Genomic DNA, 13,307 nt, shown 5'->3' on the forward strand with positions numbered 1-13,307 from the left:
GCCATGGATGTTTTCCTAAACAAAAAAAAAAACACTCATTCAGTGATTTTCTGATTTAGTCCCTGTCTTTGTTTTATGTCCACTCTTCTGTGTCTTATTTTCCACATTTAGTGCGTTCACTTCTTATGCTGAGTGTAATGAAGAGGTTATGATATAGAAATAAATATGTGAAGATGAGTATGAAATATTCTGAATATATCATAAATACATGAAATGCACATCTTGAATTACTATGTGTTTTTATGTTTATGCAAGGGGGCACAAGTTTGGTAAAACTAGAGTTACAGAAAGTGCTCCTGAGTCATATGTGATCTTTACAACAAAGCAATTATTTTTTGCAGCAGAGAATGTCCAACTTTGTTATATGCTGTTATTTTGGATTGATTCTGTGTGATTTATAGTTTCAAAGTAGCTCTAGGAACTGAGATGAGGCAGCAGCACTGGAGAACAGCAAATTCTCTTGGCTTACAAGAAAGCTGCAAGATAAACTTTGAGGCATCTTTTATCTTTCAGATTGCTTGTATCAGCCTTCATCTTTTTTCTGTCATTTTTCTCTTTCTCACATTTCCAGTTTTCTTTCTTCATCTGTCTTGTGATGTCAGAAAACTTGAACTCTGCATGCAGGATGGAGAACCCAGCATGCAATAGGTAAAGGTTGCAAATGGCAGGGAGTTCATAGGTGCTCCCAGCTTCAGTCCTTCTAACAGGCTGAGAATGAGGTTATTGTGGTGGAACTGGGATCACTAGTTGAGCTTTCTCGTTACCAGAAGGCTGCCTTAATGATAAGGGCGTACGGTGTTATTCTAAACATTTTTACTCAAATCGGGAGCACAGCAGGACTGCGTATAGTGCCTGAATCTGGGATGCCTGCACTAGTCTTAGGGAAGCAAGTGATGATAGGAGCTTTGGCAATTCAGTCCTGACCTTGTTGCTTACCTTTATTTTACTTTTGGACTCTACCACCATTGCAAGAAGGATCAGAGAGCCTTTACTTGTGAATACATATACGTTCTGACTTCTGCTTTGAAATATACGTCCACAATGAAACTGTTTTCATTTGGGTTGCTTGACTGAAATCTGAAAATCTGATGTCTGTTGAGAAGATGAACACAGCATTATCCATCTTTCTTCCCTCTCTGATTTGTGATCTACTGAACAACTTCTGGGATGTGTTGTATGGCTTGCACTGACATTGAGGTGGGTCCCAGTGAAGAAGCTTTCTGTGTTTGCTAATGAGACTGATGCTGTTGCGGGCAGAGTAGACAGAGTGCTAACTATCAAGTTTAGTTCATGATGTTTTGTGTTACCTGCTTTTGCCTTGTATGCCAATAATCAGGTTCCAGGAAGCCAGATTTTGTGTACTTTTCTTTTTTTGGAGAAATTCTTGTGATTTGAGTTACGATGATTCTGATGGTTCCATCATGGGACATGGTTGTCTAGACTCTTAAATGCAAGAGATGGTAAATCTGTGGCATATGTTAATTTCAAGTCTGGGAAAGGAGGTAGTCTCTTCCTGAGGTTGAATGTGGGGATATTAAAAGAACGATGACCTAAAAACAGCATCACCTCTTGGCCATGTACTACTGGTGATGAAGCTGGAGGAATATCTTGGGTCTCAGTTTTCCTTCTCTAAATAAAAGCTGAGTCATTTGGCGGTGCCACTCTCTAATAGGTTGGTATGATGACAAAACACTGAGGGCAGTCTGTACTTTCATCTTTTATTAGTAATGCATCCAGATCTCAGGCCACTCAAATAGAACCAGATACCTTGGCTTACCTCCTTCTGGATGGAGTGCTGTGAAGTGGATCACATAGCAATAGTGTTTTTGAGTAGTGTTGAGTAGAATTTTCTCAAAGAGCAAAAGTTGTGTACTATTTTAATTGAGTTTATCTATACAATTTTTTTTCTCTTATTTTGTCATATTTTCTCTTAAGATTTTCCTCTTTAAGATAAGGACATCTCTTCCATCTGTGTCACTGAATCTCGATTGTGAGCAACATACAATTAACTGGCAACAGTGGTGCTCATTAAGAACTTTGCAGACGAGCTAGTCTGCCATTTTTCAGACATTTTATCTTCTTTCTTTTACAGTGACTCAGTAAACACAAAATCACCCTGAATACTATGATCTATTTGCCACGCTTGAACAAGCATAAATTGTTTAGAAATTTCTAATACCTTTCTTTTTAAGTAATTCTTTCCAATAACTCACTGGAAAATTTCCACTCTGCATGTGTTAAAAATGTACATGTCAAAATCATCTGCTTGTGTTGTGCCCTCCAATCTTACTATGGAAGTATTACTATTAATTACAAAGCTGTATAATTTAAATGGATATAAATCTGAGCTTTTAGTAACCCTTTCAACTATAGATCTTCTCAGATTACACTAGAAATAACTTCTGAGGAAAAAAAAAGTGAGTCCTTCCAAAGAAAAAATGACGTACGCATTAATACCAAATAAATAATAAAGTACTTGTTGGACTTTATTTGAAAAACACACAAGTCTGTTTTGAAATATACTCTGACCAATGTATTCATGGACAGCATAAGACTTCTGCAACAGAGAAAGTGCACAAATAGCGTATGTTATCCGGATTTTAGATTCATGTAGCTTTAGAATTCACCCCAATCTGCTATCATATAAAACTATTGCTAAAAAAAAAAAATCACTAGAGCCATTATTGCATTTTCACATATCTGGCACAATGTTTGAAGAAGTACAGACATAATGTAACGCGTTTTCTAATCTGTAGTGGGAAGAATGCATTTCTTTATCAGCCTTTGTAATTGGTATTTCACTAAGTATCCCTAAACCTCTGCAGCATCTTAAACAGAACCAAGACAATCATTTCTCTCATTTAAGCAAAATAAATTTGAGATTTCGTTCCACTTGCTAGCTATATGAAACTACTTCTGTAGCATCATTGGTACGTCTAGATTTTTGCTTAAACATCCTCTAAGTGTCATGTCCTTAGGCTGAGATAGCAGTCATAAAGCCAAACTTGACGTTCCTCAGTAAATTTGAATTAATTTCTGAGTCTTTGTTTTTTCTCTAGTGTGTATTCGATTAAAAACTAAGATGACTAAGATGGTGCTACTGACAAGATTAGAGCTTCAATTTCAAGGCAAGACATGGACAGTTACCTCTTGTGACTCTGATACATTAAGTCTTCAAGACTGGACGGCTCTTGTATTGATGATATCCCTCATAAGAAAACTAGCCAGAATTTTATTCATGGCACCCTAAATATCATCAATTAGAAATGATATTTGCATGAGAATAAGACCACAGACAAAAGGGGGAAAAGTGGCTGAATAACAGACAAAAAGAAATACCTTTTTCATGAAGATGAGATATCGGTTTGGGACTCTTAACCAAAATAATTTCCAAATGCAGAGTTTAGCAAAATTCAAGAAGGAGATTAAGCACAGAAATGGATTTCAAGTATGTTGTTATGATGATGCTTGTAAAGGACAGGATATTCAGTCTTTATAGATGTGGAACAGTCTTTGCAGTTTGGGTGAAAATCTTGTCCTTTTCTTTACCTGTCAGAATGCTAGCTGTTTAATCTGAGCTAATCTTCTAAGCAGTCTCTGTAGCATCAGGGGAGAAGGAAAGAGAAGAAACTATTTCTTTGATATTTTAAGGCTCTGGTTCTACAGTGAGCTCTATATTTATCTGCACGAGTCCGATACTTGATCAGGTGCAGACAACAGGAGCTCTACTGATCATGCAGGGCTTAGATAGCTAATGCCATTGGTGACTGAGGATCATTGCATTCAGTACTGCAGGCCAGAGCAGGTACAGAATCAAACCACACAAAGCTCCTTTAGGACTGGGACATGAATATGATCTATGGTGATTACTTTTCTAATATCATCTGTGTCTAGACAGATGAGTATGTTCTTGTTAGCTGATGAGTTGTGTTAATGGCATTGATAGGAATGTCTTCAGACAGCCATTTACTTCCTCTGAGAACTGCATTTATGATGTTCCATGAAGACTGTACACAATTCAGTAGATGCTGAAAAGCTTCTGAATGTTTTTCATAGTCTCGATGCTTTATTCTAAATAGCGTGTCACTTACAAGCATCCCAAAGACAGATAGCTTTCCCTGCTAGCTTGCAGTCACTCTGCAATTATATGGAACAGACGTTGAAATGATGATGGTGGCGTCTCGCTGCTACACTTTGCTGCTGCTATGATCTAATGTATTTCAGCAACAAGCAATTCTCTCTACATTCGTATTCATCAGATGTTGACATTAACACATTGTCACTTCTAGCAGCTATACTCAGTTTTTTCAAACATGAAAAATCATTTTAAATCCATAAAAAGTGCCCCTATATTGCTGAAACTGTAAAGGTGGAAGTTAACCTACCTATGCAAAGGCACAGTGATGCCTTACCATTTAAAACCTTACACAGAGTGTTAAGATATTTTTATAGATACTTAAGGAGCCAAGTGTCCTGGGCCAAGTATTGCATGCAGTGTGCAGTGCCTGTGTTGTTCTCTGCTTCTCTGTTCTCCTGCAGCTAATGTTTGCACTAACACTGGTTTACTAAATTGATGACAGCTTAAAAATGCCTGTTGAGGATCTGGCCATCTTTGATCACACTGAAGAAAGAATGAAAAAAATATGCATAACAAATTTAACTCACAGATAGAATTGCATTAATGCTATTGAAAAAAATATCCATGATGTTCCAGTCATCCCTAAATATGCTGCATCTCCCTGGGGGACGTGTGCTTGTTTGTTTCACAGCAGTATCACTTACCCTTAGAGAAGTTCACAGATCACAGCACATTCTGTATCTCCTCTCTTACCTATGTGATATAAAGTCCATCAGGCTGGTTATTATTATAGAACAAAGCACAGAGCTCTAGAAAACAAATAAAAGGTATTTGCTTGGTTTTCATCCCTGTGGTTGTAAATCAAGAAATCAATGAAATATTGAAAATCCATCAGACTGAAAAGGTGAGTAACACAGAATTTTCTAGAGATTATTTGGATATTTGTATACATGGAGGAACCTGTAAAAGCATGGACAGTTTGCTCTACCTATCTATTTATTTCTCTTTATATAGAGAGTTTACATACATTGATGGTTTCATTTTGCACAGAAAGTTATTTTCACACTTCCTTCTGGTTGAAGATTTCATTTCTTGTACATATCTAAAAATACACAGAATGATTAAAAAAAAAATTGGTTGCTGCAATTTACCACCATGCTGGGACTTCCTCTGCACATGCTCAATGTTTTAAAACTGCATCAGCAATGAAAACCACATACAGAGCATTTATTACTGGTCTGCACTAACTCTTCAGTCACCAGGCAAAAATCACCGCCAGAGATTTTCCCCTTTTTCAGCTTGTACCAAGCCTGCACCTTTGTGTACTATACATAGCTGAACAGTCTTCAAGATCAAAGCCTCATGACTGAGCACAATCTTGTTCCTGGCATGTCATGCCAGGCCCTTTTCTGTGTGAGTGCTTTGATGCAGCAGCAGCAGTCAGGAAAAATAACAAACCAAGAACAAACCAAGAGAGGAAGGAGGCAATGCAATGCTTTTTCATGTCTCTAGGCTTCTGCATTAAAGATAATCTGAGCAAAACTCCTTGGTCTGGATAAGTTTATCTTAGTTATCTTTGTTTTCCTTTAGTTGCTGTTTCTATCAGACGTGCCTGGAGACCTAATTCTCATGTTTCTTGTAAATACTCGTGGAAACATAAAGGTTTCAGGCTAACAAGAGACTATTTCCATCCATTTGCAGAGTAGAAAGGACAGCATGTTCATCAGTTCACCCAAACTTGCACATGGCCATCAGCAAATCAAAACGTTCTGCATGATATTATGCAAAACCACCAACTTGGGAGGTTTGTGAGAGCAATGAAAATGCTATATTTCCATTCTGTGGAGCTATTCTTTGCTCTGGAGCCACTGTCCTCAGTGGCTGATGCTCTGATCTGAGACTCCTATGGGGACTCTCTGTTCTGCAAGAAGAGGCCATGACACAGGTCTCTGAGTAAGGATTACAGATGAGACAACTCAGAAAGAACTCCAGGGCTTGTGAAAAGATAGGCATGGTTTCCAAAGAAAAGCTGTTGTGTGAATGGGAAAAAAAACAAAGCCCTTAATGAAAACCCCAGAAATTTAGTAATGCCAAGAGGTAAAAAAAAAAAAAAAAAAAAATGCCCCTTTTGTAGTAAATGAGAAGTGATACAAGAAAGTACAAAGAGAATCATTTCTATTTTACGTGCAGCTTGTGGGAGGAGTCAGACTTCTCCTTTTTTCCTCCTGAGAAATTGCTGTTGGTGTAGAACTGCTAACACTCAGCTGATGGTTACGCTAAAATACCATGTTTCCACAGATGCTATCTTTTCACCTCAAAAATGGGGCAGATCTGTGGAGAAAGCCTTCTTAGTCTCTTCTCCACAGAGAGGATGGAGATGAGCAATGGCAAAGAGAGGAAGACTTATCACTGGAGGTAGAGAACAGGCCCTAAGGGAAAATCTGTGAATCTATTTGTGCAGCTGCAGCAATAGCTGCTGAGATGGTAAAGCAATACAGGAGAACTGTCAGGTTTCACAGTTGTACTGCAAGCTAAGCTCCTGGGCCCAGCTGCAACCCGGGGTGTTGTGGGGTGTATGCTGGCAGCCTTTTGGCTGCAGACAGCTGAGCCCCTGGAAATATTGCAGGAGTTTCACAGCTCATGCCTTTGGCCTGCCAAGCACATTTTTCTGTCAAACTTCTGCAGGTGAATAGGCATTAAAATAAAAACAGAAGAAGAATACCTTGATATTAAGCAGATTTACAATCTCTTTGCGCCTTCAGCCTTTACCTAGAGGAAAGTCCTATTAAATTCACTAAAAAACTGCATAAACTGAGATTTTAGTAATGAATAAGGATACAGATAAATATAGGTTTTCTGTATTTATTTATGGCAACACTCTTAATATTAGTTATGTCACTCTTTGTGACAAGATATGAACAGTTACAATGAGTTCATTCTATAAAAACAAACACCAGATTACATTTCAAGAGGCATACACTAAAGAAAAGGCTAAGAAACTGCTACTCCCATTTTTCTTCAGTACTTTCTTCTACTGGCCCGCCCATATAGATCTGCAAGGTGGTAACCAGTAGGGCTGACAGCCAGTAGGAAGTACTGAGATTTTCTTGCTTGATTGAACTGATGCTTTCTTTACATTATAACGAGTTGCTGTAAACAGCTGATTTTATACACCTTACCTTGGCTCACATCTGCCTTACTGTAAATGCCTGATGCTGTTTCCTTCCTGTCTCTTATTTATTTAGGCTGTTTTCTATGATCGTTTAAGATGTCTTCGCTTAATTAGCAGATAAATGAGCAGACATTATAAAGAGCCTATGAACATACTACTTACCTTTTCTTTTTCTTTTTTTTTTCCACCCATAAGCTAGAAACCATTACGCAACTGAAGCAGTGGGGAGAGTTCTGTAGCATAGTTGCTCACTTCCATTTTGCCATCTTCATGCTTATCAGTAAAAATACTTTTGATTTCTCCTTTGCTAAACTAGCAGTAAAAAACTCCTCTGAAGGACAGATCATGTTAATGGGTGTGTGTGTGGGCAATGCTATGTATCTATTTTGCTTTTGTTATATTGATATGACTTTTATGTTGTCATATCAACAGGAATAAGTGTTGATAACAGGGGAGTAGATATTTGGTTAAATTCCACCAGTGACTGTAATGTTTGTACTTTTACAGGTGTTTCCTGTAGTAATTTAATTTAACCCCCCTATCAGCTTTTGAGCTTCAATTATTGACTGCTATCACCTGTATAGTAAGGATGTAATTCACTCAAATAATGTTAAGGGGATCCAAATACCCTCCATCTATTATACTCTCAGTTGAAGCTTTTTCCCACTCTGACACACCAATTTGACTACTGACTCAACAGCAGGACTTAGTACCTGCATCAATATTCAGAAAAGAAAAAGAAAAAGCTCAAAAAACAAACAAACAAAAAAACCCCAATCAATCAGAACACCATAATATGTTGCCATTAGAAGATCTAAACCACGAAGCTGCTACACATGCTGTGTTCTCTATAAGCAGTTCATACTGTGTGATTTTTAAAGTACTATATTTTCAGTGTGAACTATTAGTAGGTCATTAGAAAAGGCTGGCATCCTTCAACAGATCACATTGATTATTTCCGAAGTTTCTAATTAGTAACCACACTAAGGAATTGATTAAAGCCAACTGAATCAGTTCGTTTCAAACTTTAGGACGCTTCTAGACAATGATCTGAATAACACCCACTCAACATGATTTATACTTAAGAGTCTTTGTTTTGTGCCATGAAAATTCAGGAGAGTTTTTCCTACTGTGCTTCATGGAAACAGGATGAAACATGTTATCCTGCCCACAGTAAAGTCAGCATCAAAACTGGCAGACTCTGCCAGTTCATTGCAAGAACATAATTGTCAACAGTTTAACATCTGAGAAAGCTGAACAGGGAAATACCACGTTCTCCACTGCTATAAATAATAATAAAAAACAGTAAAAAATATTTCTTCTTATGTTATCCAAAAAAACCCCAAAACTTTCTTAAAATATTTTAATTCAGAAGAAACACCGACAAATGCATTTTTGCTAAAGATTAAGATATGTAGTATAAGTACTTTTTAAAATTGTCTACACATTTGCCCAATATGTATACTCATTATTTTTTATTGACTTGGATCAGGTGTAATTTGTTGCATAAATATGAGATGATTTGTGAACTGAAAACAAGATTATTTTCATAGGGACAGCACTCTTAGATACCACTGAGTAGGTAAGACTTGCATTTCTTCTTTTTTTTCTTTATAAACATTATTCTGTTTACATAAATATTTATATTCTGGTTTAAAATCTTTATACTTAAAATAATAGCAATGAAGGTATGTTTAAAGCAAGAATAGTATATACAATAATGTAGTACTCACAAATCCAATAGAGACTTTTGTTAATCTCCTAGACAAAATCTTGTCTTTCAGTTAAGGGCAAAGGTAAGGAAGGTAAATCCAAAACTATTCCAGATTGCTTCACCTGTCCATTTTTCTTTTTCCATTCTCTTTCTATTTACAATAGGCAAGGGAAAGAACAATGAGAAACATGACAGTCTTTTGTTAGTATGTGTATGTACATGGTCTCTGTGAAGTTGCATTTCCGTTACATCAGGGATGCAGTGGTCTTGGTGCCAAAGTATTGAATGTGAACATTAAAGCAAAGTTGTGTCAACTTGATAAGTCTGAACTGATGAGTTACATTAGCAGTCAATGTTTTCCTACCCCAACTGCATAAGATATGGTGGAGATAGCAAAAATTGATGCTAAAAACCATTCTCCAGATGAGGGAATGAACATATCACCATATAATTCAGTAGGATCTCTGGGAACTCTACCCTCCTGGAACTTTGGCCACCTAGCTCTGAAATGGTCAGAATTAAATATGTAACAGAAAGTGATGAGCAGCAAACGCTATATGCAAAAAAAGTCCATTTCCTTAATGAATTGTTTCAGTCTCACTATCAGCACTGGAATGTGTTAACTGCACAAGCTGTAACAGAAACAAGAGAAATTTCTTTTTTTAGTGGCATGCACAGCTGCCAAACTTTTTATCGCATCACAGACATTCCCCATGAGTTGTGTATATCCTGCATGCTTGTACTTTCTTATCGTTGAACACTGCAGTCTGTATTGCACTACATACTGCTCAGCTGCATCCCTTTCATAAAGGCTCATTTATCATGCGTTCTGGCTTGTGCAAGGGTCTTTTAGTTGCTGCCTGATGTGAACCTGCTTTTCATAACTTCTCAGTATAGTCAGTCTCATTTGTTCTTAACAAGTGCGTTAATTATACTCAATCATGCTTTTAGCTGGGACAAACACGTGATTCCTCTGATCATATATCTTTGCTCGGTGGTCTCTACAAAAGTCAAACTCTAACAGAAAAGGGTCCACATTCCCCTTCTTCAGTTATACTATCACATTTATTCTCTCCTATCTCTTCCCAAAGCTGTATATTCTTAAATTTTTCTGAATGTATTTTCTGTATGCATTTGGACTTGGGTCACCCTGCTTTCTCAGGCATTGTCCTCTTTCTCTTGGCTTCATTTTCCTAATACACCCTGAGCAATTCAAGGTAGAGTTTATTAGACCCACTGCTGTATGCTTTGACAATAATGAAATATGAGCATATAGAAGGATATATTTACTCTGTGCATTTTTTAAATGCATGTCTGTAAAACGTAGAATAGCATTGTTTCCTCTTATGCTCATATATTGGTGAGTAATGGTGAGCTGGGCAAATGGGCCAAGGTTCTCTGGGAAAGCACAGACGTTGTTCTGATGTTTTCATTTTCTCAAAGAATTTATATGTTGCACTGCAGTTATGTTGCCACCAAACGTAATGCTTTGCACCAACGCTGAAGGAGAATATTTAAAAACAGAAGCCAAGTTTCTCCTTCAGGTGCACTTATGTTGTTCTATCTATTAATATTCATCTAAGAGATCAGCCAGAGATAAAATGAAGTGCATTTTGAGGCTTATTTTCCTTCACTGATGCAAAGATCTTGTTTTTCAGGATTAGGGGTCCATCCCTTGGCATACATTGCCTAGAGCTTTACTTTTCTGGTGCATTTTGTTTTGCTTTATATTCTTATACTCTATCAGGCTTTCCTGGAACTACTCCCTGAAGACCTTTCCCTTCTGGACACTACTTCTATACTCCTCACAGTAACAGCATGTCAAGATCTGCCAGCTCCTTTTCTAAGAATGCAATGTTCTTGGGAGCAGACAGAAACATAATTGGCAGTGGCTCTCCACAGGTCAAGGGTAACAGCCTGCAACAATGTGGCCTACAAAAAAGCCAGTTAAGTTGCTTTGCAAAATCAGTAGTGAACAAATAGCTGGTCATGCTCCTCCATTTTGCTTCTGCCCCATTCTCAAAACCACGAGTACTCATCTGTTAGTGTTTTTCTAGGACATCTCATGCCTCCACATAATCTTTCCTGCCATTTTCTTTGGCAACACTCACCAGAGGTCTCTTAGGCCATTAGGACAACTTGAGGTGGATGAGATCTCCCTTGTTTGATTCACACTCTGTGTTCTTTGAAGAAATCTCTGAGTATCTCTTTTCATAAGGGAAAACTTACTCAGAAAAAAGCAGGTAGCTGTAAGCCTCCTTCGGTAGTGAACTCCAGCTTAGAGAGTTAGCTCAGTAAAGCCTGATATGTGAAATTCAATACAATTTGAATGCCTAAACCCATTACGTTTCCATTAAAATCCTAACCTTCACTTGTGATATATTGTAATCTTTTATGCTAATTAATCACCTGGACAAGGGCCTTTTAAAGACATTGCTGTGGGAAACCGAAGAAGCTCTGTCTCTATATCTGGGATCAGGGCTATGACAGAACCTTTTAAAGCCTGTATTCATCCTTGTTGTCTTTTGAAAAAACATTGTCTGAGCAACATATGGTTAAAAGAGCAACCCAACCCCAGAGCCATGCTTCTGTTTCAAAACCTTAGGGGCACACTGTAAAGACTGCAGGTACGTCGGAGCTGTCTTGTATCCTTAAAATCTCAGCTACTACTAGTCCCAGCTTTGAGCTGAAGAGCAGAGCAGGTTTATTGGGTTAGTGCTCCTAGCCCTTTTCATTGCAAAGTCAAACAGGTTAGGTTAAACAATACTGGGAATGGATTAACTTGGTTGTAAAATATATTGAGTTTTGTGCTTTCATATTCTGCTTCTCATCACATTGAAGCAGCAGGAATTTGCTGTTGGGAGCAGTTGTGACATATTTATTTCTTAAACAGCTACAGCTGTTTCCCAGGGAAACTGAGGAGCTTGGCACTGACACCCCTGTACTTTCCCATTCATCCAGTCTTTGAAGAGGAAGGTCAGACTCTTAATAAGCCTCTAGACCTCTGAGGGCTGAAGGACTTCCTTGCCTGTTACAGAAAAGGCATCCTGGCCTAGGCAAATGGATGTGCCTATGTGGATGAACAACAGGTGTAGTGTTAGGCTCTGGTCTCAGTCCCAGGTCTTAAATACCAGTGTGCAGGCCAGAATTGCTTCTGGCTTAAGTCACTTGACATTAATTCTTCTTGCCCTATCACAATGACAAAGACTGAACAGTTTTTTGTTAAAACCAGCTCTGGGCAATGAGCACATTTGCACTCTGTGCAAATACCAGGAAAATTATGGAGCTGGCCCCTAGAATAATTGCAGCCATCACCAAATCAGAATGATGGCTGTTGTAGTGTTGCAGAGGTCTGCTCATAAACCAATGCAGCAATCATGAGCAGGTTTACATCTTTAATATGCAAGTCTTATTCTTAAAATCTGTACTCAGTATAGATCGCACAGAAGATTTGCTGTAACTGGTAATGTTAGCACAGCAGCTCTGTATGTACAACAGTGAAATATCTTAAGTTTGCCACTATCTTTTCATCTGAATGACTGATTCTCTCTGTCAACTCCTCTAACCCAGGAGAAGCAAAACAATCCAGAGGAGACTGAATTACTGAGCATTTATTGGAAATAAGAGTGAAGCTAATAATTACTTCAAGCTCAGCTTAGGAGTAAATAGCAGTAATCAAATGAAATGGGGATAGAATTGAGCCCTGTGCCTCTAAAGGGACAATATCAAAAGAATAACTGGCATTATATCATCATCATAATCAAGTTGAATGAGTGCACATTAGCCCTCACACTGATGTTAATAAGAAGTGAAATCTTTTCTTCTGAATGTAGATTAACTAACAAGTAAATCCTATGTGTTAGTAACAGTGGAAGCACTTTGTTTAAGCCAAAGCAATCAGAAATTGTAGCTCTCTGCCACCCATCCTCGTGATGGTGTGGCAGCAAAGGACTCAGCAGCAAAGGACTTTTCAGTTAATGTGGAGCAAGGCTGCATGCTGGGCAGATTGCAGCAACATCCAGCCCTCTAGAAGCATTCACAGACTGACACAGCAGCCAGCTGCCCATCCAGCTCTCCCAAGGTTTGGCAAGACTTCCAGGGTCAATGCAATGCAAAAAATCCACAGTGCAGTCACTTGGGAAGTGCAGGTTACAGTAGCAGTGAAGGCAGAGCTTTTCAGGAGAAGCTGCAAGTTTTTGAGCCCACAGGGGTGTAAATCTCCTGCTAGTCAGTGTCTGCTCTAACAGCTTTGGGACAGCAGCCAGCTGGAAATTGCAGAGCTGAACTCCTGTCAGGGCCTGGGTGCTAGGCCTCTCTCCAAAGCCTGGCAATTAAACCACGAA

Source organism: Numida meleagris, chromosome 6 (genome assembly GCF_002078875.1).
Source record: "Numida meleagris isolate 19003 breed g44 Domestic line chromosome 6, NumMel1.0, whole genome shotgun sequence".
Classification (NCBI taxonomy): Eukaryota; Metazoa; Chordata; class Aves; order Galliformes; family Numididae; genus Numida; species Numida meleagris.